Source organism: Lepisma saccharinum, chromosome 2 (assembly GCF_977018435.1).
Source record: "Lepisma saccharinum chromosome 2, izLepSacc3.1, whole genome shotgun sequence".
Classification (NCBI taxonomy): Eukaryota; Metazoa; Arthropoda; class Insecta; order Zygentoma; family Lepismatidae; genus Lepisma; species Lepisma saccharinum.
Window position 1 is genome coordinate 104,438,463 of NC_139230.1, and position 25,590 is coordinate 104,464,052.

The 25,590-nt window shown below is 35.4% G+C and overlaps 1 protein-coding gene across 5 annotated transcripts in view; it reads right to left on the reverse strand.

The window, feature by feature from the left end:
* Positions 1-25,590, reverse strand: part of Ca-alpha1D (Ca[2+]-channel protein alpha[[1]] subunit D) — a 1,588,055-nt gene that overhangs the window by 325,692 nt on the left and 1,236,773 nt on the right. The gene's annotated exons all lie outside the window — the stretch shown is intronic.

The window sequence follows — 25,590 nt, forward strand, 5'->3', positions numbered from 1 at the left end:
TAGTTTTCAACGGGATCTTCACAATCGCTAGTGCGTGGCAAAAAACATATCTGCTATCAATGGATACATTTATCGCCAAACTCATGCGATTTGTTTAAGACACAATATGTCATGGATGGTTTCCCTTCGGGAAAACTGATATTATGATGGTCGCCATCAGTTCACATTTCCGTGTAAAGCGGTATCAAAAATGCATAATTCAGCTATTTAGAAAGTCACAATTTTGGACCTTCATCTCATCCAGCGCCCCCAGTGGGCGTCATGGGTAAATAGGGTCAGGGAGTTCTCAATAACAACGGATGGATGTATCTGTTTTATAATGACATTCGAATTTGGTCGAATTTAAATTTGCAGTTTTTTCTTAACGAAATTCCAAGTTTCCGATTTTTTGGGTTGAAACTATTGCAGATAGGTTTGTGAATACTACGATCCGCAAGATAAGCCAGCATGTCCCTGCAATTTTCTATGGGAATTCCTCCCGGGACTCCTTGATTAAAAAACGACGACGATACAATCAGGGAGAGACTACATATCGAACACCAAAATGTCAAATGAAAAAAATCATGAATAGCAATATGTCTTTCCCTGACTCTTATTTGAAATATAGATAAAGTTTATGTAAAAATATCCCGTTAATGCAATATATGGATGATTCAGATAACTGATTTCTAGGTATAAGAATGGATATTATTCATTGAATATCTTGTTAGCTGTTAATTTGGAAACATAGGGAGACCGGGGCTAAAAGTTACACGGGCAAGTTGTTGTAAAAATATCCCGTTAATGCAATATATGGATGATTCAGATAACTGATTTCTAGGTATAAGAATGGATATTATTCATTGAAAATCTTGTTAGCTGTTAATTTGGAAACATAGGGAGACCGGGGCTAAAAGTTACACGGGCAAGTTGTTATACTCAATTTATTTCAGGGTTCATAGAGGGCAGGACGTTCTTTTCGCTATCACAGTTGTGTCTTCTTGATTTCCAGTCGCGAGTGAAAATTCATGACGGTTCAGTCGATTTCTGCAAAGTTCTCTTAAAAAAGTGCTTATCTTAGAATTGTTGAAAAACCATCGAAACCCATTTGAAGTGATCGTGTTTTCTTGTACTGTAAGGTAAGAGTTTCTCATCAATATGCTTTAAATGTACATTATATTATCTATGTATTAGATGTATCACTAATTCGCTTGCATGCATAAGTTAGGTGCAGCGACGAAACAAAATATGGCAACACGCGTGGGATACGTAACAACTTGCCCCGTACGAAAAATTGTGAAAACTATCTTTGCATTTGCAGGATGGTATGAAACTACGTCAGGAAAACCAATCGTGGAACTGTGTCTATTTAATTGTTTAAAACAGCAACAGAAACTGTCGCCAATGGAATTTACGTACTTACTTACTGAAAGCTGCCGAATTCCATGGTATTAACTCAAGGACACTTGCACGCTTTATTAGGAAACAAAACGGAAAGTGCTAACGTTGTATACTGTCTACCTCGGCAGTTGTTTTCAAACAAGCAAGAGACTGATTTAGTTAACTAAATTACTTTCAGCTCAGAGACCTACTTCGCCCTAACAACAGGGGACGTTCGATGTCTAGCTTATGAGTATGCAATAGCAAATAAAGTTGTTGTTCCCGGAAATTGGCATATCAAAATGACATCTGGCTATCTGTTTTTTTGAAACGCCATCCGTCTCTCTCAATACAAACTCCAGAGGCAACCAGTCTGGCTAGAGCGACGAGTTTAAAAGACAAAATGTGAAAGAGTTTCAGGAGAATGTGTCATAATTTTTATCCACATGTTGGGTGGAATATCGATGAAACCGGAGTTACGACTGTCTTGCCTCGTTCTTTGGATCCCCAGGCGGCATCAAAGCGCGCCGGTTTCCTTTGGAAACCAGATCCTCCCACCCTTGAGAATATTGCAATCCTGCGACGCGTGCAGGGTGAACATGCTGTCAACAGGCTGGACGTTGCCAAGTCACTTCATCCCCCAAGGCCTTCTCTTCGCCGCCTTTCACAAACTCCGCAACAAGAGAGCGGTGTGAGGTGCGTATGCGAGTTCGTATTCTTGGATTGACAAGTGTATTTTTTATCTAGTTTATTGTTATATCTTACAAATATTACGGGAAAACAGAGTTTGTATCGACATGTGGCGACCATGGGACACAACCGAAGTTCCAGATCATTCAACGAACCAAGATAATCCTCAACCAAGCACTTCCGGAGCACCGAACAGAAAACTATCCAAAACCAAAACGTTGAACAAAGTCAGTTATTTGTGTGTAATGTGCACGAATATGTCGAAATGAAAAAGCTAGGAAAAGGAGCCATTGCAGAGACAGCCAAAGTATTAAAGTTAGACAGAAAAACCGTGCGAAATGTGATTTGGAGAGGTCCAGTCACACCAAAGAAGCCTGGAAATAAAAAGAGAAAATTTAACAAAGTGGACGAGTTTACTTGTGATTTCATTAGACGCGAAATTTACAAGTTCTATAGTAAAGGACAGTCACCGACAGTGAGTGAACTATTGCAACTTTTAAAAAGTGTGTCGGACTTCCCTGATGAAGAAACAACGCTTCGAGAACTAATAAAAAAACTTGGTTTTCAGTTTGGTCGCTTAAGGAAAAAGAATGTAATAATGGAATCGGCGAGAATTGTTACTTGGAGATTCTACGGAGACTACAGGAGCTGCGTTCAGAAGGTTGCAAACTCATTTACTTGGACGAGACTTGATCCACATTAAATTCTCTTATTAAACGTTATAAAATGCTATGCAAGATTGGACTAATCAGATGATTATTATGATGTATTTTCGGGTCACAGAAATAATGAAACACCATAATTAATTATCTGTGTCGATTTATTTATTTATGTCATGCTTTGAGTGCAGCGCGTCGACTTTCCTCCGCCGCGCTCTTAAAGCATGGCAACAACGCGTTGCCTGGAGCTTTGTTGGGGTGGTCTTGCTAAGGAGGTCCTGGCTCATTAGAAGAGGGGCGGGCAGGGTACGATTCCAAAGGCAGCCGCCTGGGGAACCAATGAACGCGACAACTTTATCTTTTTGTTGAGATTAACAAATACTCTATCAGAGAACAAGTTGCATCTCTGGAAAAGTAACTACGGCTTTGAAAAATTGCCTTCAAATAGAAATATATTTTGACAAACAATATTTCCGAGTTTCCCAACTTTTTACTTTGAAAGACATATACAAGTTCATTGTAACAAGAACTCTAAATTCGGTTCTACGTTCTGTTTTTCCAACGCCAACAACATAAAATATTGTCGATATGCACACAATAAAAACAAATTTTGCTTCATTAGCTACCAACGTCTAGATATACTTCGTACTTGCTCAGAGTGACACATTTCGAGTTTCTGAGCAGATCTCACCCTGTGTATTGGCAACCAAACCTGTTGTTCTTACAGTGCATAACTATCATTCACAATTTGCTGTAATAACAAAATTCAAGTTTCTGCACAATTACAAATCTCTATTAACATTCTCAGACAAACCAAGTCGTTCTTAACATAATTGTTCGGCACCATCTTGGATTCACTCAGTGCGACGTATTAGCTTTTCTCCATTATACCATATATATTAGCTATCTTGGAATTATTCTGTCCGCCATATTAGATTTATTCATAATTACATACGCTAATCGCCGCAAAATATTATATTATCGCTGCCAACTATCTTGGATTTACTCAGTCCGACATCTTGATCTCTCCCTGTAATATTATCGATGCCCGAATCTAAGCATTACAATATTATTGTCCGCGATCTTGGTATCAACCTGATATCTTCGTATCATCTCATATGATTACCAATATCCGCCATCGTGGAACTATACCGTCGACCAACTTTGATTAATTCATAACTTATTACACTTAACGCTACAACATAACGTTATCATTGTCAATTATTTTAGAATCACTCAATCCGACATCTTCGCCTCTTTCTCTTTCTTTCTCTCAGTTGTTCGCCTACTTGGAATCATCCGATTTAGCAACCTGGTTTCTCTCCAAGTACCTCTGATGAAATCAGCTCAAAATTAATTTATATCTTAATACATTTTCAATTTATACCGGTCGCCATCTTCATTTGCCTATAAAGATATTATCTACATCCAAAATCTTGTAATCATATTATGCGTTATATTATATTGACCCCGTAACATAAAATGCTACCATTCGCACATTACCTGGGATTCATCGCTTCCAATACCTTAGGTTTCTATTTTGCTCAAATTGACTAATGGACATGGAGAATATAGTGCGACCAGAATCACTATTCAATGTATCTCCACCAAGAATCGAATCCTGTAGAACTTGGAAAAAAGTAGTATACCCTTCTTTACATTTACTGGCATATCTGGAAGCATTTACAAATCATCGTTAACATATATATTAAGTTTCTACGCTAGTCTGTTTTGCATCAACGGTTATACCATGCAGCACCTACGAAACATAATTAGTATCTGTAATTTGTAAAAGAGTATGGAAAAAATAAAGTCGAACCCACTATTGTATTTTTTCATACTCTTCAAACAGAGCATTCTTACAAAACATAAACCTTCAATTCACAGTCTGATATGCTTCTCGGAATCCGTGGGAACATTTCCAGTCGTACGTGCTCTAGCGTGGAAAAAAAATGGCTGACAAAGCACATTGTCACATTCGACATCTCCGATGAACACTTGGTCCGCATTACTCTTGTCGTATCAGCGGCGCAATATTTCTCGCATAAAAACAAAATATATCCCTCCCGCCCCTATTCTCAGTTTGTCGTTCAAAGATCACGTGTTCGATGTGTGTGCAGGCAGCGTTTCTTATTGTCAACAGTTTGATCTGTTGCTACTCCACGGAGACTCGAGATACCAGTCCGTCTTTCACAGAGATGGAAGCAACATAAATATTCGCTGGAAAGCATGCGATATAAATCCTTCCAACAACGTCGATCTATTTAGAAACACATGTAAGCTTATTTTCCCTTTCTCTCTCCCTCTCTATTTTTCTATGTTATATGCGTTAATACCTATTTCTTTGCAATTTTCACTCTCTTTCTCTACCTCCCTCTCCATCGTCTCACTATCGCTATCGATCGTTTCACCTTTCCTCTATCTCGATTTTCTTTATTCATTAACAATCTGTGATACCATTTCGTTTTATCTATATCTGATTCTCAATTTCGTCTTGTTTTCTCCTTCTCAATCTATTTTTATCTTTTTCTGTCGATCTCTCTCTTTCTCTTTTTCGATCTGTCTTATCTCACTATTTCTTGTCAATCTATCATTCTTCTCCCTTCCTCTCATCTATTTTATTTCTCTCTCTCTCTCTTGTAATTTATCTCTCAACCGTTCTTCTCTTGATCTGTATTTTCTCTCTCTTCTCTCTCTCTCTTTCCCCCTTTCTCTTCCCTTTCCATATTCCTCTTCCCTCTTCTTGTTTTCTCTCGGTCTCTCTATCGCTCTCTCTCTCTCTCTCTTCTGGACACCTTGTCCGCCATCTTGGATCTCTCTCTCTCTCTCTCTCTCTCATTTCACACAGTTTTAAATATGCTAATGGTAAGCTTATACAGTGTTCTCTCTCGCTAGCTCTCTCTCTCTCTTATCATTCCTCCTCCCCCTTCTGTTTTATGTCGTAACACGTCATCATCACTTGACTTGTGTTACTTTATAACATTACACGCGAGTTACGTTAATTTATATTGTAATACGTCATCATTATGTGATATCATTCTCTCTCTCTTCCTCTCTCTCTCTCTTTATCTCTCTCTCTCTCTCTCTTCCTCTCTCTCTCTCTTTATCTCTCTCTCTCTCTCCCTTCCTCTCTCTCTCTCTCTCTTTATATCTATTTTTCTTTCTCCCTTGTCGCTCTCCTCCTCCCGCTCCCCATCGAGTTAGGTTTAATTATATCGTAATACATCATCATCATGTGATTTCCCTTTCTCATTATCTTTCTCTCTCTTTCTTTCTGTCTCTCTTCTCCCCCCTCCTCCCCTACCCCATCTGGTTAGGTTTACTCATATCGTAATACGTCATCATCACGTGACTTGGGTTAGCCTATAGGTCATACGTCACTCTCGTTGTCCTCCCTCCTCCCCTCCCCCTCTCCATCTAGTTAGGTTAAGTTTGTCGCTCCTATTCAAGGAGTTAGATTTAAGTTAGCAACAATGATTTGTCCTCAAATCTATAGTTAAGTTAGTTTAGCACCACTTATTAAAATAGTTAGGTTAGGCTCGTACAAACTGAGTACGCTATAACCCCCCTTAACTACTCCTTGTGCTCCTCGACAACCATGTATCACACTTGGTCTTATCTGTCGTATATTTCTGCAGGAACAATGGAATTATTGTTCTGGTGTCTTATCCACCACACACAAACCACAAGTTATGATACGTTATGAAGTCGCATCCAGGTGCAAAAATGCATATATATCACCTACCATTAATTGTCGGTCTAGCACATAAAAGTGCTGCTACTTCCTGAAGTATCTAACAGGGTTCCAGAGGTCTAATAAAGAGACACAAGACTGGATAACATGCAGGAAGTGTGGACTGTGGTCACATTTTTCTTGTACAAAATTCAACGCCTATTATGTATGTGTTAAATGCCAAGATGATGAATATACTAATCAGTCTGATGACTAAAACATTATGACAGTTGCTTTTGTCACATAGTTTTTAGTTTATGTGAGTGTATCTTTGAAATTCATAATACTGTAACAAAGTTCTGTAGCCAGTTGTGCTTTCTGGCTTTTCTTGGATTTTCGGTGTTCTGGAAAGCGAGGGTAGGAAAGCAATAACGTGTTGTGGAATTTTTGACACTAAGGGTGACTTTTACGTATCAAGCGATAGGAAGAACGTCCAAAGATGCCGACCGATGGGGTGTTCGTTTCGCAACATTTGTGAAGACTGCTCTTCTTCTTTAGCCCCAGACCCAAAAGTGACAAGCTGGGAAGCTGTGAGAAAGACAACCGTCCAGCATTATTTCGAAGCTAACGCACCTTCTGGGTGGTTAATTTTTGAAGTTTCGAGTTTAAATACCCCTAAACTCGAGCGGGTTGATACAGTTTTCTGCCGGGATCCGAACGAACACTATCTCCGCGTCACTTCGCGCAAGACGCAGAACTTTGCTTGTTTTATTTATGGACCGCGTCGTGTGAATAGTTGTGAGAGTTTACCACAGTGACAGTACCTTGGCAGTGAAAATTACGTGTTATACGTGCTCCACATGTGTTGTTTTTCCCTTCTTGTAAGGAGAGACAGTGAATAAACATGGGCGTCTAAATCTACGAGAGAGAGGGGACCCTCGGGTATTTCGATTACTGCTGCCATGCCTGAAGCCAAGGGGACAGGGCTAGGGTGACCAGACATATTCTTTTTAAGAGTATTATACTCTTTTAGAGGTTCATGTACTCTATACTCTTTTCAATTTGCAAAAATCCCCAAATATACTCTTTTCCATAAAATCAAAGGTAAATATGATATTGAACAACATATAAAATCGAAGTCACACACAGAATGTTCATTGGTTTCTGAGACACGTAAGTTGGATAGTTTCTTCAAGTGTATTGATGGATACGGTAAGTCAATATGGTTTGTTGTGGAGCTCATATTCTACATAATGAAATTTCTGTACCTTGTGCGAAAATAATAGCCATAGATGTTGAGAACTTGGTTTTCGAAATATATAATCATTTTAGTATTTTTACTGTGAGAACAGAAAATCTGAAAGGATTCTGTGAATTTATTGGGTGCCATTATGAGGGTCTTTTATAACACTCGAAGATAAGATTCCTCTCTTTACTTTCATTATACGTCAGTATGAAGCAATAAAGGATTATTTTTTGAGTGAGGAAAATGCCCCAATTGTTATAGTCAATTTTTTTAAGATGATACAAGTGAACTATGGCTATATTTTCTGCATGCACAGCTACTCCTGTTTAATGATACTATTTTAAAAATTGAAAGGGGTGATATAACAGTAATTGAAGTTTCTGTTCAATATTTTCAACTCCTACAGAATAGAACAGAACTTTTTCCCATTCTCAGCAAAAAGTTTACTTATGAAACTTGTAAAAGAAGTGAGTATGAAGGAGGAATATGCATACTCTGTTTCAAATAGGTTTTATTGTGAAGTGGTAAAATACTTAGAAACATGGTCACTTCGTTTTTTTGAAGATGTCAAAAAACTGAGGTATCTACTCCTTGACTCAAGAATTTCGTATGAACAATTTCAAGAGTCATTTTCATATATCCATCAACAAGCAAAATATAATTCAAATTCAATGGAATTTAATGATAACGATATTCTTGACACTTACTGTGCAATTTCAAAAGCCGTTGAAAAACATCTTGAAGATTGGGGGGAAAGAAAAGAAACAATCATGGGTAAGTGGAGGTCAGTGTACAAAGATTTAGTACAGGCTGGGTCAAATTTAAAAGTGATTGCGCCTCTTATAAAATTCTTGTTTACTCTACTCTGCCTGGTACAAATGTTGATTGTGAAAAACTCTTCAGTGTTATTAAAACTTCTTGGCGAGAAGAAAAAAGTACACTCCTGGTGTCAACACTCGAACAAGTTTTGAAAGTAAAATTCAATGTGGACATGACCACAATAAAGAACGTCTTAAACATACTCAAGAAAGCATTGGTAAGAAAGTATTTGTAATTAGCTAATTACATTAGACCCATAAGTAATTTGAATCTGTAGAGTGTAGGCCTATTTTATAGGGGCTATAATACAAGCAATAACAAATAGCCACCCTTCTTTTCGTTTTCTTTTTATGTTTTGTGCATGCGCACCTTCAACCTATTGACTATACTCTTTTTGGTCAACAAATATCTGGTCACCCTAGACAGGGCCACGACGCTTGCTTAACGACACCTAACCTGAAATGAAAGCCACGCCACAACGACAGCTCGAATCGCCAACCTATGTGAGAGAAGACAGTCACTTCATCAGTACAACGACGCCAGTATAACAGATGGTACGCCGAGAAGAGAAGAAGAAGAGAGAGAGAGAGAGAGCGAGATGAAACGATGTCAGCCCTGGACGACGACAACGTCCTGCGTATCACCGAACAGCCAGTGGCGGATTAAGCTTCCTCGCCGCCCCTAGGCACAAACTTAATGTGCGCCCTTCTCGAAAGAAAAGTAGTAACTTATTTGCAGTATTTTTACAGGCTAATATAAAAATTAGTGAACATACTGAAATAAAAAAAACAAAGGATAAAAATCAATAACAAACAATTCATTTTCTGTATGTGCTATCCCTAAAATTATGTAATGTATTGAGAAATTAAATTCACCACTCACCAGTCATAAATGAAGCCGCATCCGCCTCACTTTGGTTGCTTATCTTACCTGCTATGAGTCTTTGCGATTTAGAAAAATCGTTTTCAGCATTCTGATTAATTCCACGTCTTAGAAGGATGTCAATTGTAGACTCATTCAGACACCACTCGGCAGGATCGTCACTAACGAAATTTGCACTCTCGCTGTCACAATCAGGAACTCCTACGAACTGAGAGGACACTACCTCAGGTGCACTTTCTTCCTCCACTAAACCCAAAATATTTTCGACATTTTGCGTTTCACAGAGATCACTCGATGTAGCCGCTTCCACTTCAATTTTTGAACTGCTTTCGGAAATCACTTGTTCCTTTCGCATAAAAAACGTGTCCACTGTAGAGTCAGATTATTTTCATAACAACTCCAGCTGACCGCGCGAGTCCAGTTAGTGAGCCTACCAACACTCCAGAGCGCGAGCAACAGGGATAGCGATAGGTGCTGGGTAGAGATGACGCCAGCGGCTCGTTTGTTGATTGGCTACTCCTGGACATATGACTCGCTCCAAGGCTGCCAATGCAAAACAGCCAGAGATGTTACGAAAGTAATCTCACTCTACCAAGCTTTTTCTGTAAGATTGCTTCTCTTTCACGCTTTTCGTTTGCAAGTTTACGATAAGCCGCCCCACTTAACTTTGTTCGCTTCATGCTGCCTGCTGCATAAAAAAAAAACACCAAATCGCAAACGCACTAGCAACAAACTGAATGCACCAGCCAGAGAATATAGTAAGACAAAAACTAGTTGCGGTCCACGCGAAAGCTGCACTCACTCACTCACTTATCAGCAGTGTTTATGTGTTTATTTTTTTTTTAAGACTGGCATTGTTACAGATGCGAGTTTCAAACAATCAGTCTTCTTTCCTGCCTGGCCATTAACAAACCCTTAGTGGAAGATCGAGGGATATGTATTTACAAAAACAAACCAACAAAAGGCTGGTCGGCTTGCATTGTCATTGTAAGCGATAAAAGCCACAGCAGGGGTTAAAAACAAATTGATTGGCGCCTGAAGGAGGCAGAGCAGACGAAACATTTCTTGATACGCGTAACACATAAATCCGATACATCAAGGTTTCTTTCATATGAAGCGAAAGTGTTGCAAACCGTTGATTTGAAACATTGGTTTCATAGGTCTAAATTGTCACTGTGTACGTAAGACACTTTTTATTATTCTTGATATTCTGGAAAAAAAATTTGCCGCCCCCAAGAGTTGCCGCCCCTAGGCACGTGCCTAGTGGGCCTATTTGGTAATCCGCCACTGCGAACAGCCATTGAAGCCATGATCGGGCGTGACGCCACGAGCAGATGGACATAACCCAGGTAGTTTTCCCCCATCTTCGTCACTGTTATGAAAAAGGGAATGAATGTTACGTCGAAGTACGCCAAGAGGCAGATTCTGCCCATCAGTCGGGCAGAATGGCATAGCCACAGTGCCGCGAGTGACGTCGGGACGACACGCCGAAAACCGTCGTAATCAGCGGGGAACCACGCGTCCATTGAGTCGGTATAGTATTCGCCAGTTATCTCTTTGCGTGTGAGAGTGAACATTTTTCCACCCACGTCGTCTTGGTTCGCCATAAGGTAAAGCGAAATGAAATTGAACAACGTTGCCTGTAATAACTAATTATTTTGACCAATCTAATCAAAAGTTCATTAAATCTTACAAATTAAGGAGAACCTATTTCGCTCGCCCTTCGAAATATTTCATAAATGTAAAAGAACTACGGCTTGTTATTGTTTTTCCTATCCTCGCGCAGAGTATTTATATAATTAATTATTTATTTGTTTTAACTTTTACCGTGCTCTTTGATATATACTAGGTTCTAATCACCATAACCAACTTAACCATTTTAATAAGTCCTAGTTGGTATTACCATAGCTATTATTATCATTAATCGTGTATTTGCAGTAAAGTAAATTTCCTTATGTCCTTCATTTAGTGTATACTTGATTCTCTTTGCATAGTAGTGCCTCGACAAATGAAATTTCAATTATTTTTATTTCTGAGAACTATAACGCCAAGTAGCTAATCGCGTCTCATAAGTGACAGCTCGCTAGGTCCGCGTATTTTCATCAAACCATAAGGAAGCCTAAAAGGCTAGTATAAATTCGAAATGATTCACAGTACACAGAAGATAAACAAAAGAGGCGATTTGCCATCTTTCGATGTAAATGTACCTTGTGTTTATCCCTGCAGCATGAGTGTGAGAGTGTGTGATTGAATGAGAGTGAGAGGATCTGTAATATATTTTTATTATTATTGTTGAGTATATTTTTACCCAACACATGTATATATACGTTATTCTACAGGATTCCTGATTCATTTATATATAGATATAGGGTAAACTTTCCTGTAATTGGCACTGCCCAGTTTTTTGGCACGTTGAGGAGTATTTGTAGAAATTAAGATCTGTGTGAAATTGGCAATATTGGTGTTGTTCCCGCTTTGTTTTCCTGTCTTCCGTTGATGACATTTGCAAGCGGCGTCTATTTCTTTTGTTATTTCTTGTGGAAAAATCGCGTATATCTGGAAGGCAATTGTGATTTTCAAGATTTCTGCTCAATTCTAAGCAGGTAGGTTAAGGTAACATGTTTTCGTGTTTCTCTCGTCATTTATTGTTGTAATGAAAATAATGCACATAATTCTAGTTTAACGGTTAGCTAGACCCTAAAGGAAGTTCACTGACATCCCATTGCCAGCAAATTGCAAGGCACGCTTTCAAGGGTGCCATTAATTGGTATTATTAATGTGCATGATGCCCATTTATTGGCACAAGGGCCAAAGTACTATGTGAATACGCTAGTGGCTGTTTGTGCCGTGGGGCCTAATTTATTTGCATGTATTTAGAATTCATTTGAATTTATGTAGAATTTATTTACATAATTTAGAATAATATTACATATCATTAGAATAATTTACATTTATGTATTTGCATATTTATAACTTTTATGAATTTTTCATTTTTCATTTTATGAAAAATATGTAAATAGAAGATAATGAGTGGTACTAAATGCTATTATGCATATGATTTTATATTCAGTATTGTAAAGCATGTAATGTATAAAATAATAATATTAATGTTTATAGTATTGAAAATAAGATTTTATGGTTTATGAATCGCTATGAATGGTGGTAATGGGTAATGGTAAAAGTTCAATTACGATTTAGGACGGTCCAGGTACTCTAACCAACGATATGTAATGGTAATAATTATATAACATATAATTATTACTATATGTTATGAAAGACGGTGATTCAATACGCTAGACAGAAGACGGTGAAGTCGGCGTAGGTAGACGAGAACGGAATTTGGGGGATGTGCAGTCAAGGTCAAATGACGTCAGAACGTCACAACAAAGAAAGAACCTGTTTGACCAATTAGAAAACGTGTCGGTAGATTTCCAGAACCGGATTTTCAAGATTAACCAGAACGCAAGAACAGAGGAAAGGTATGCAACACTGTGGCAGAGGACAAGGGAGGGGTTGAACCAGACAACAAACTATGTCTCGTAATATGCAGTCAAGGTCAAAACTTTGAAGCTTTGCGTCGCTTGTTGAACCGGTTTACGCCGCCAATTAATATTCTGCTCAGTTTTTTGTTATATGTTGGACACACAAAGTTTGTCTTGTTAAGTTATTTCCTATTATTCTCCAAATTTATGTTTTTTAAATAACACATTTAGGCAAGATTTTATATTATATTTTGGACGCACAAGGTATATGTCTTGTCAAGTTCTGCCCTTATATTTTGCAAGTTTAGGTTTATTTTTGCCTAAGTAAGACGATTTAGTCTATTCAAGAAAGAGTTTTATTATATTTTCGACACAAATATAATGTGCCTTGTCCAGTTGTGTCTGTTTATTTTACTTACAAGTTTAGGCTTCTTGTTACCAAAATGAGACGATTTCATCTATTCAGGCAACATTTTTTATTATATTTTGGTCTCAAAAAGATATTTTTCCAACTTTAAATTATTATTTTACAAGATTATACCTATTCTTACTCAAATAACACGATTTGAATGTGTTTTTTGTTACATTTTGGCCACACAAAGTGTGTTTTTTTTCAACTTTTATCTGTTTATTTCACAAGTTTATCCTCATTTTCATTCAAATAACTTGATTTTAACAATTCAGGTAAGATTTTCTATTACATTTTGACCACACAAAGTGTGTTTTTCCAAGTTTTAACATTTTATGTTACAAGTTTATACCTATCTTTACTCAAATAACAAGATTGGAACATGTTTTTTATTACATTTTGGACGCACAAAGTATATTTTGTCGAGTTTTGTCTGTTTACTTTACAAGTTTAGGTTAATATTACTCAAAGAACACAATTTAATCAATTCAGGAAAGAAATTTTATTATATTTTGGACGCACAAAGACATTTTTTCAACTTTTAACACATTCTTTTGCAGAGTTTGTATTTTTTTTATTATTTATTTTGTTTTGTATCCGGCATTCACTAATTTTTAACAGAGTTTGGTATTTTTTTAAATATTTTCAAACACACTAAAGGAAAAGTAGTTTTGGCTAAAAGTTATGCCACGGAATGTATTATTATTATTGTTGATGTTATTATTATTATTATTATTATTAGAATTGATGGATTTCCACTATGATATTTTTTTGTATTTCTATATTAATTTAGGGCAGATTACGCCTGTTAGAAGAGAACGTTTGTTTATTTTAGAGTCAGCTGAGTATTTTGTTACTGTTATAGTATGTAAAGTTTCCTAAATATATGAGGTAGGGCTCCATATATATTTGGTTTTGCTATTTTGGAGATGATGCGATCAGCATCACTCTCCAACTACTTTTTACCCCATGTACCCAATATTATTGAGGCTTAGTGAATCCTAGAGCCTATTTATGCAGGAGAGAGTGCTTGAAAATTTCGATCTCAGATAACCCACAGCTATCTGTCAAACTATTTTAAAGGAGTATTTATACTTATTATGTGCCACTAGAATATCAAAGCTTGTTTCATTTTTATGTCTGTAGCGCTGTTATTGTATTTTTAGCTAAGGCTTACTGGTTAAAGTACACGAAATGTGTAACATTTCGACTATTTGCACTATATAAGAGAAACTTAAAATTTACTTGCCAAATTTTAAGGTAAATAATAATATGTTAGACTCTAAACATATTTTATATCTATTCTGCACAAGATCCGATGAAAAATTTAAAAATTGTTATCACCCAGACAGGGACTCGTACTAATTAATATATCAAAGTTTTGTTCTTTAGAGTGTACGAGGGTGTATAAAGTTAATATTTGTACCTATTAGTGCAACTAACAATTATATTTTACAAACAAAATATAATATTTACAGTTAAATTACTAGAATCAGAGACTAATATTTTACAGTACTTGAATTATTCAGCCCTAGTCAGTAATATAATGCATCAGAAAGTTTCTTAATTTTATATTATGCATGCTATTTTGCGCTATTCTTAAATTGTATTTCTAAGACAAATTAGTTTAATTTTCTGCTTATAATGCAAAGTTGACATAGTTTTTGTACAATGCAATGTACATTTGTTAGATTCAATGCTTACAAACCAAAAATTATGCTTATTTAATGTTTAACTAACTAACTAACTAACTCTCTAGCGTTCTTAAATCCGAAGGTTCATGGCTGCAGCGACATAAGCCTGTCAATGTCGTGAGCAAGATCTATGTAAAGTTTTCCAATTTCCTTTAGGTCCATCTCAACATTAACCCTTCATTTTTTATTTGGTTTTGCTGTTAGTCTCTTACCATCAGGTTTCTCAACACGAATCCTGTAAACTCTTATTTCCTCTCCCATTTGTACCACATGACCTACCCACCTAAGTCTTCTTGATATAATCATTCTAATAATATCTGGACATGAATACAAATTATGTACTTCTAAATTATGTAACCTTTTCCACTCATCTGTCTTCTCTTCCCTTTTAGGACCAAATATTTTCCTAAGGATCTTATTTTCAAATACTCTCAATTTATGTTCCTCTTTCAATGTAAGTGACCAAGTTTATTTACTGTATTTAACATCTATTAATTGTAATTAAGAAACGAATCTAATTACTATGATATGTTAAAAGCTTATACTTTAGTTACCATATATTTTTCTATCAGTTTATTTTCAAATTAATATTATTAGGTATAGTTTTCGATTTATAACTATATTACTATTTTTATCAATGTATCTAAGAGTACACACAGACAAACACATGCGTGCACACTTTTACGTACATAGATATGCATTTTTTCAATACTTTAGTATGAAGACTGCACTTTTTGCTATTCAAGCAAGGGTAAGAAAGGTAGGATTTCTGAGAATTTGTTGCAGGTTTTTGTTGTCCAAGTACAGATGAGAACTAAGCTGGGAGACTGTTTTGAGCCTTTTCATCAAAGTTTCATGTGAACTGTATGCAAATTGAGCACTTTTGACTGTGAATGCTTCTAAGTTTTGATGTTATTTTCCACCAAATCTATGAGACTGTAGAGAGTTTTCTCTTTTCAAGTACTTTTTTTACTGATTGTATTTGTATATGTTTTGGGGACTTAGCATTTCTATCTTATGAGGCAGTTTGTTGTAGAATATTTTTACCTGATTGTTTTGAGATATTGAGTGTCTGCTGCTCTACTTGTAATTATGTTTCCTTCTTGTGTTGTGTATTTGACTATATTTGGCCCAAGTTCGTAGTATTTAGAATAATTGTTATATACTTGTAGATGTAGGGAGTAATAATCCTTTGCAAGATGCCCTATAATTTAGTTTGAACATTATTATTAGTGTTCACTTTTGAAGCCTTAGTATTCTTAATGCAGAGGTAAATTAGTTTGTTGTGTAGGCATTTTTCTGATAAATTATACTTAGTCTTTTCAGCAGCTAAAAGTTGCGTGATGGTTTATCTGCTAATTTGCTCTTCATATGTACTGCATATGATATAGCTTACTTGAGTAATTGGAATTTTGTACTGAAAATAGGATTGGCTGCCTACCTTATTCCTATGTTGTTACGTTTGTCCATATGCAAGCCATGTTTTTACTCTATCCGATGACTTGGAGAGATCTAGATATATTGTGCTTGAAGTTTTGTGTTTCTCTAAGGTTTCAGCTATGTAGTTCAGTATCTGTGCTATGGATGTGGCTATTGATTTATCTTTCTGGATTCTATGTTGGTTTCTGTTTATTCTTCTTGCTGCTTGAGTTATCTAAGTTGGGTTGTTCGCTTCTTATTTGTTTATCTTTAGATATTTTTTGTTTGTTTTGTATATTTTTACTTTCTTTAATATTCATTTTACATAAAAAAATTCAAAGTACATTAGTAAAGTCAAAGTGGCTAAATTCAAATTTTCAAAGTTAAACTTTTAAAAGTACTATTTTCTAAAATTAAAAATTATAAAAGTATGTTTTTGTTAGTTGTCTTAGTATTGTTTGTTAGTCGATTGCTTTGTTGTCGTTAAAGTAAAATATGGTAATGTAAAATTAAAATAAGTTTACAGAAGTTAATAATAAAAAATTAGAATTTAAAATAGCTGAATTTGTCTAAGATAGCATTTAAAATGCCAATAAAGTTAAATATTGACAAATAATAAACATAAAATACAAAACAAACAAAAATAACTCTCATGAAAAGGCTCAAAACAGTCTCCCAGCTCAGTTGTAATCTGTACTTGGACAAAATAAGACCTACAACAAATTCTCAGAAATCCTACCTTTCCTGCCGTTGCTTGAATAGCAAAAAGTGCAATCTTCATACTAAAATATTGAAAAATGCATATCTATGTACGTAAAGGTGTGTACGCATGTGTTTGTCTGTGTGTACTTTTAGATAAATTGATAAAAATAGCAAAATAGTTATAAATCAAAAACTATACCTAATAATATTAATTTGAAAATAAACTGATAGAAAAAAATATGGTAACTACACTATAAGATTTTAACATATCATAGTAATTAGATTCGTTTGTTAATTACAATTAATAGATGTTAAATACAGTAAATAAACTTGGTCACTTACATTGAAAGAGGAACATAAATTGAGAGTATTTGAAAATAAGATCCTTAGGAAAATATTTGGGCCTAAAAGGGAAAAAGAGACAGATGAGTGGAAAAGGTTACATAATTTAGAAGTACATAATTTGTATTCATGTCCAGATATTATTAGAATGATTATATCAAGAAGACTTAGGTGGGTAGGTCATGTGGTACAAATGGGAGAGGAAATAAGAGTTTACAGGATTCTTTTTGGGACACCTGATGGTAAGAGACTAATATGAAGACCAAAATAAAAATCGAGGGATAAAGTTTAGATGGGCCTAAATGGAAATTAGAAGAGAGTATATAGATCTTGCTCAGGAAATGGACAGATGAAAGGCATATGTTGCTGTAGCCATGAACCTTCGGGTTTAAGAACGATAGAGAGTTAGTTTGTTAGTTCTACATTAAATAAGCATAATTTTTGGTTTGTAAGTATTGAAGAAACAAATATGCATTGCCTTGTGCAATTGCATTTCATTATAAACAGAAAATTAAACTAATTTGCCTTAGAAATACATTTTAAGAATAGCGCAAAATAGCATGCGTAATATAAAATTAAGAAACTTTCTGATGCATTATATTACTGACTAGGGCTTAATAATTCAAGTACTGTAAAATATTAGTCTCTGATTCTAGTAATTTAACTGTAAATATTATATTTTGTGTGTAAAATATAATTGTTAGTTGCACTGATAGGTACAAATATTAACTTTGTACACCTTCATACTCTCTAAATAACAAAACTTTGATATATAAATTAGTACGAGTCCCTGTCTGGACGATTACAATTTTTAAAATTTTCATCGGATCTTGTGCAGAATAGATATAAAATAAGTTTACAGTCTAACAGATTATTATTTACCTTAAAATTTTCAAGTAAGATTCTAAGTTTCTCAAATATCATAATCTTTAACTAACAATACAGTATAACCGGTATTTTTATGATAGAAATGTTCTAGTGGTAGAACCTGCACCTATTGTAATATCTCTGTAGTATATGCAGCCCATGACGTTTGGGACTGTTTCTCCTCCGTTACATTCCTTCGCCATTTATCCTTAGCGTCGCGATTAACCTCAGAAGCAAAAAAAGGCGAAATCTAATATTTGTTTTTATATATATATATATCTGAAACCACCTATACTATAGAACTACATTTAATGAATTTTGCCGTTTTCCTGTTTGATCTTTTAAATAATTTACTCAATAAAATATACTTACATAGAAAAATCTGTTTTTGAGATACTTACATCGGGTAGTCTGCTTTTGCGTAATTTCTCAGAAATATAGACAATCATAGTTATTGATACATTCAGCAACAGATATAGTATAAATCAAAATCTAGTTAGTGTAGGTCCGTGTGCTTCTGGTACATGTAGTTGCTTGAAAAAACAAATATTGGATGTGTAAAGGATAGATAGCGTTCTTGTGAAATAGTAAAAAATTAATCTTATTTCTTCGTAGCATTAGCTGTAAGTGCTTCTTGCAGGCTAATAAGGCTCTGGCGTGTGGGCCTAATTCACCAACAATCCTCTGTAAGGTTCGTGTTGTTCTATAAATTGTCTATATCACTCTAAGTGCCTAGTTACAGCCTAAGCTTCTAGTTTCAATCAGAAGATTTTAGTCCTCAGATAGTGATTGTAGCCTCGTATAATAAAGCAAATGCAAATTACCCAAGAAAACCAGTAATTCTTGAAAAATTCCTTGAAAAAGGACACAAAGCTAAATTATTCTTCTAGCATAGTAAGAAAAGTTTGGCAAGTGGACCTATGATCCATATAGTCGTCTGTGAACTTCGTTTTGTCCTATAAATTGTCAATATACTGTAAAATGGTTATATTAAATGGAGAAGAAGACAATGTTGGTAAGCTTCCCATATGGACCCCTCGGTGAAGGGATTTCAGTCCTCATAGACACATATTTTTTTAGTTACAGTAAAAGTTTAGCCTTATATAATATCTCAAGTGCAAATAGTCGAAATGTTACACATTTCGTGTACTTTAACCAGTAAGCCTTAGCTAAATATACAATAACAGCGGTACGGACGTAAAAATGAAACAAGCTTTGACATTCTAGTAGCACATAATAGGGTAGATCGGGGCAAGTTGAGACGGAGGCAAGTTGATACATTGCCATTTACGAGGGAACGCACATGCGCTGGGTAATGTCCGTTAAACAGAAGACGCCGTTCAGCAGTCCCAATTGTCTGAGCGTGTGCATGGCTAACGAACAATTTTGTGCGCGAAGTTATCCGACCAAGTGTATTTTTCGGGGTGTAAAGTAACTTTTTTGGATGTTGTTTGAAGTCTCCTGGTGGGCTTACATGAACTGTGGATAATTTTGTCTTGGTGGATGTTTGTTGCGCCACTAAAAGGTAAGAAAACTAGGTTATTGTTGTTTGTTTTTCTGTGGTCTGTAGTACGTTATATTTCGTTAATCGAATGGCGCCGCCTGTTGGGGAAAGTTGATACGGCTGAATTGGGGCGGGTTGATACGGTGTATCAACTTTACCCAGCTTCTTCTAATTACTTTTTGTTTGTTTGTTTACAGAAAATGGTCCAGGATTACGTCAAAAAGACCGGTCGAGATGAAATACAAGTTGGAACATTTAAGAAAGCCTACGCCGATGTCAAGAATGATACCTTGTCACTGAGAGATGCCGCAAAGACATATGGAATCGACAAAATGACTCTTATGAGGTATAAAAATAAAAAAGGAGTAAACCAAAGTGAGGATACCAAAATGCGAATGGGTTACTCTAAACATCGTCATGTTTTCAGTGAAGATTTAGAACTAACTTAAAAGCTGTTCTGGAGAACTTCAAATTTGAGAGCAAAGATATTTGGAACACCGATGAAACAGGTATTCACACTGTTCAGCGCCCTGGGAAAATCGTTGCAGAAAAGGGTGTACGTCAAGTAGCCAAGGCAACGTCAGCAGAAAGGGGCACAATTGTAACACTTGCCTCTGCCGTAAATGCGATTGGAAACTCCGTGGCCCCAATGTTCATATTTCACTTTATTCAGAGCGGACCCCGTGGTTGTATTTGAACTTCATATCCCATAGGATGGATGACAGCGTCTTCATTTTTGCTATTTATGAAACACTTTCCGAGCCATGTGAAGTCAAGTAAAGATCACCCATGTCTATTGATACTGGACAATCATGATTCTCATTTGTCGATTGGAGTCTTGAATTTCTGCAAGGACAACGGGATCATTATGTTGTCATTTCCGCCTCATACTTCCCACAAACTCCAACCCCTGGACATATCGGTTAATGGAACTTTTAAGAAGTTTATTTTGCAGCAATTGACAGTTGGATGACCAGCAATCTAGGGAAGACCTTTACTATATACGACATACCAGGAGTTCACTACCCAATGCTCTAACCAAAAAATATTATATCAGGCTTTCAAGCAACGGGAATCATGCCATTCAATCCACATATTTTTACTGAAGAAGATTATTTACCATGTCCCGTAACTGATCGACCAATGGCCGAAGAAAATGAGCAAGATCGTTTACCTGATGGAAGTAGAATCTCTGAAACCAACGTCTTGGGATTAGAAGCCACCCCTTCCACCAGCAGTGACAATCAAGAATTGCCTCGTGTGTCAGTAAGCACAGAAGAGTTACGTCCGTACCCTAAGGCTGGAGAACGAAAAGCAAATCGAAAAGGGAAACAACGAATGATATCGTCAATTCTTACAGACACACCAGTGAAGAACAGATTAGAAAATGAAGCTGGAACAAGAGTTAACAATAAGTTATTGAGATCAGAAAGAGTTAAAAAAGATTGTGCCATTCTTTGAAAAAAGGTAAAAGGAGTCAGCAAATAATAGTAGTAAGAAAATAAATAATGGACCCACCGAAAGAGAAACTCAAGGTCAAAAGAAGAAAATACCAAACAGAAAATATTTGAAGAATAATAATTCAGAGTCAGAGTCAGAAGATGAAGACAGCTTGTGTCTAATTTGCCTCGAAACATTTTCAGTTTCTAAGCCTGGTGAAAAATGGATACAATGCATTTCCTGCAGTAGATGGGCTCACTTGAAATTCGGATACGATAGTTCTATGTACACCTGTGTTCACTGTGCATAACAGAAAGTGATATTGACTGACTGCATGTAGGCTATCCATCATGATACGATATTCTGTTCATGTTTGTATGCTTCTTCTGAATACTAAACTTTAATACAAAATTACTTTCTTGTATTTTGTCTTATTTAATCAAACTATGTCACATCGTTATCAATCTACTTCAAATTAGTATCAACTTGCCCCGCGACGGAGCAATTTGATACGTTGCGTCCTGCGTTACTAATTAGGTCCTCGTCAGCTTACAAATTATATCTGTGAAATTTTTATGTGCTTTTTATAAAGGTAAAGAGTTAAGCTATCGAGTAGTAACATGTTTTACTTTCTTGCTAGCAACATAAAAAAAAAATAAAGCTCTCAAATTGTATCAACTTGTCCCGTTCTCCCCTAAGTATAAAATATCCTTTAAAATACTTTGACAGATAGCTGTGGGTTATCTGAGATCGAAATTTTCAAGCCCTCTTTCCTGCATAAATATGCTCTAGGATTCACTAAGCCTGAATAATATTGGGTACATGTGGTAAAAAGTAGTTGGAGAGTGATGCTGATCGCACCATCTCCAAAATAGCAAAACAAAATATATATACCTCATACATTTAGGAAACTTTATATACTATAACAGTAACAAAATACTCAGCAAACTTTAAATTAAACAAACTTTCTTACGTAGCAGGCGTAATCTGCCCTAAATTAATACAGAAATACAAAACAAAAAATATCTTAGTGGAAATCCATAAACTCTAATAATAATAATAATAATAATAATAATAATAATAATAACAACAATAATAATAATACATTCCGTGGCTTAACTTCTAGCCTAAACTACTTTTCCTTTAGTGTGTTTGAAAATATTTAACTAAATACTAAACTCTAAGTTAAAAATTAATGAATGCTGGATACAAAAAAAAATAATACAAGCCCTGAAAGAGATTTAGTTAAAAGTTGAAAAAATGTCTTTGTGCGTCCATAATATAATAAAATTTCTTTCCTGAATGGATTATATTGTGTTATTTGAATAATATTAACCTAAACTTGTGAAATAAACAGACAAAACTCGACAAAATATACGCGTCCAAAATGTAATAAAAAAACATGTTCAAATCGTGTTATTTGAGAAAAAAAGGTATAAACTTGTAAAATAAAAGGTTAAAACTTAGAAAAACACACTTTGTGTGGTCAAAATGTAATAGAAAATCTTGCCTCAATTGTTAAAATCGTGTTATTTGACTGAAAATTAGGATAAACTTGTGAAATAAACAGATACAATTGAAAAAACACACTTTGTGTGGTCAAAATGTAACAAAGAAACACATTCAAATCGTGTTATTTGAGTAAAAATGGGTATAAACTTGTAAAATAATAATTTAAAAGTTGGAAACATATCTTTGTGAGACCACAATATAATAAAAAATGTTGCCTAGATGAAATCGTGTCATTTTGATAACAAGAAGCGTAAACTTGTAAGTAAAATAAACAGACACAACTGGACAAGGTACACTTTCTTTGTGTCGAAAATATAATAAAAACTCTTTCTTGAATAGACTAAATCGTCTTACTTAGACAAAAATAAAGCTAAACTTATAAAATAAAAGGGCCGAACTTGACAAGACATAATTTGTGCGTCCAAAATATAATATAAAATCTTGCCTAAATGTGTTATTTGAGTGAAAAAAAATAAACTTGGAGAATAACAGGAAATAACTTGACAAGAGACACTTTGTGTGTCCAACATATAACAAAAACTCTTGCTAGAATCGTTTAAATAGTGTTATTTGATTAAAAATACATGAAAAGTTGTAAAATATTGGACATAAAGTCAAACTTTGGTAAAAATATACTCAATTTTATAATTAAAAAACACAAAGTAACATAAATTTACTAGGTAAATCAATAATCGATAGGTCCGAGGTACGACACTCCGTGATAAAGGGAAATAGTGAAAACTTTAGGTCCAGTCCCAGATAGCTTTCCCTTCATCCTAGTTCAAATAAAACCCTTACGCTTCGTTCTCCTTGTTCAGGGTAAAATTCTCGCTCCAATCTAATTGGGTATCCCAAAATCCTTTATCTTGTGTTCTCGGTAACCTTGACCAACTTTGACGGAAACATGTCCTGACATGCTATAGTTCTACCCTAATCCCCATGCTTCAGCATTCAGTGTACTGGAGGCAACCCTGAGGGCAATATTAATTGGCGGCGTAAACCGGTTCAACAAGCGACGCATAGCTTCAAAGATTTGACCTTGACCGCGTATTCCTAGACATCGTTTGTTGTCTGGTTCAATCCCTCCCTTGTTTTCTGCCACAGTGCTGCATACCTTTCCCTTGTTCTTGCGTTCTGGTTAACCTTGAAAAAAACCGGTTCTGGAAATCCACCGACCCGTTTTCAAATTGGTCAAACATGTTATTTCTTTGTTCTGACGTTATTTGACCTTGACCTAACACAACCAAATTCATTTCTCGTCTATCTGCGCGGAGTTCACCGTCTTCTGTCAAGCCTATCACATCACCGTCTTTCATAACATATAATATTATTCCTTAGTAAACTATAATTATTACCATTACATATCGTTGGTTCGAGTACCGGGACCGTCCTAAATCGTAATTGAACTTTTACCATTACCCATTACCACCATTCATAGCGATTCATAAACCATAAAATATTATTTTCAATACTATAAAGATTAATATTATCGTTTTATACATTACATACTTTACAGTAATGAATATAAAATCATATGCATAATATTTAGTAACTCTCATTACCTTCTATTTACACATTTTTCATAAAATTAAAAATTAAAAATTCATAAAAGTTATAAATATGCAAATACATAAATGGAAATTATTCTAATTATATGTAAATGTATTCTAAACTATGTAAATACATTCTAAATTAATTCAAATTAATTCTAAATACATGCAAATAAATTATCGCCCAAGTTAACAAACAGCCACTAGCGAATTCACATTCAACTGGCTAATAACTAGCAATTTGGAAGAAATAGCCTAGCCTTGTTTTTCATGTTTTTAACAGTACCATGGTGCTATTTAAAACATAAGAATGACAATGCGAGCGTTCTCACTTTGATAGCTTTATATTAACCAGTGCCAAATACCAGCATTCAGACTGACAACTATTGGTACAGACTTTCGGTGAACTTAGGCCTATTCGAACTATTGATCTTCGTTGTCTTAGCTAGGCCACAAGTTTCATTACGCATATTCCTATTTAAATTGTTTTATAACAACGATATAAGCTTAGCTACTAGGTAGCCTACAATAACTGTGAATGTTAGAGGCTTAGCACATTGTAAATATGGAGTGCCAATAACTGGGCACAAATGTGACAATAACCGGTCAGTGTATGCCAACAACTAGACATTATCACGTTCTGAATAAAAGAAATAATAATTAAATAACTGATTTCTATTTTTACTATATCTCAATCGATTTCACTTCAGAACAGGTGTAAAAGTTTATAAAATACCGAATCCCAAAAAATGTACTGATACAATATGTGTAATTAATTTCTTTCCAACTAGTTCCTCTTAAAGTGCCAATAACTGGTATGCTTACTCTATATCCTCGTTGTGGTCAATATTTTGGTATTAGTTCTGAATTGAAGCTGTATTGCTCGTCTCTATTGATCTGAAGGGTTATTGTGTAGTATTACCACAATTATTATTATTAGTACTACTAATGAAAGATAACACGACTTTATGCACAAGGTGGCTTACCGCCGGGGGCGCAAGAAAAACGTACTGGTCACGAAACCTGGAATCCAACCGTTAGTTGCTGGTAGAATTCGCGTTTCCTTAACCGGAGACGGGAACCAGGGACCGACGACCGTCCAACCGGGCGGCCGCGGGACCCTGAACCAAAAGACCAGTGGTAACATTTTGCCGTGTTTCACATTGTAGCCTATCAGGTTTTTGTTCTTTATTTCCTAAAAAAAAAAAAATATTTATGTTGGCTTAGTTTTGGCAAATTTTCTGTTTACAAGGTATGACTTGTATCATTTCTGTTATTGTAATGATTGAAAAAAATATTGCCTTTTAAATAAAGACCTGTACTTCATGTTGTAGTGTTTCA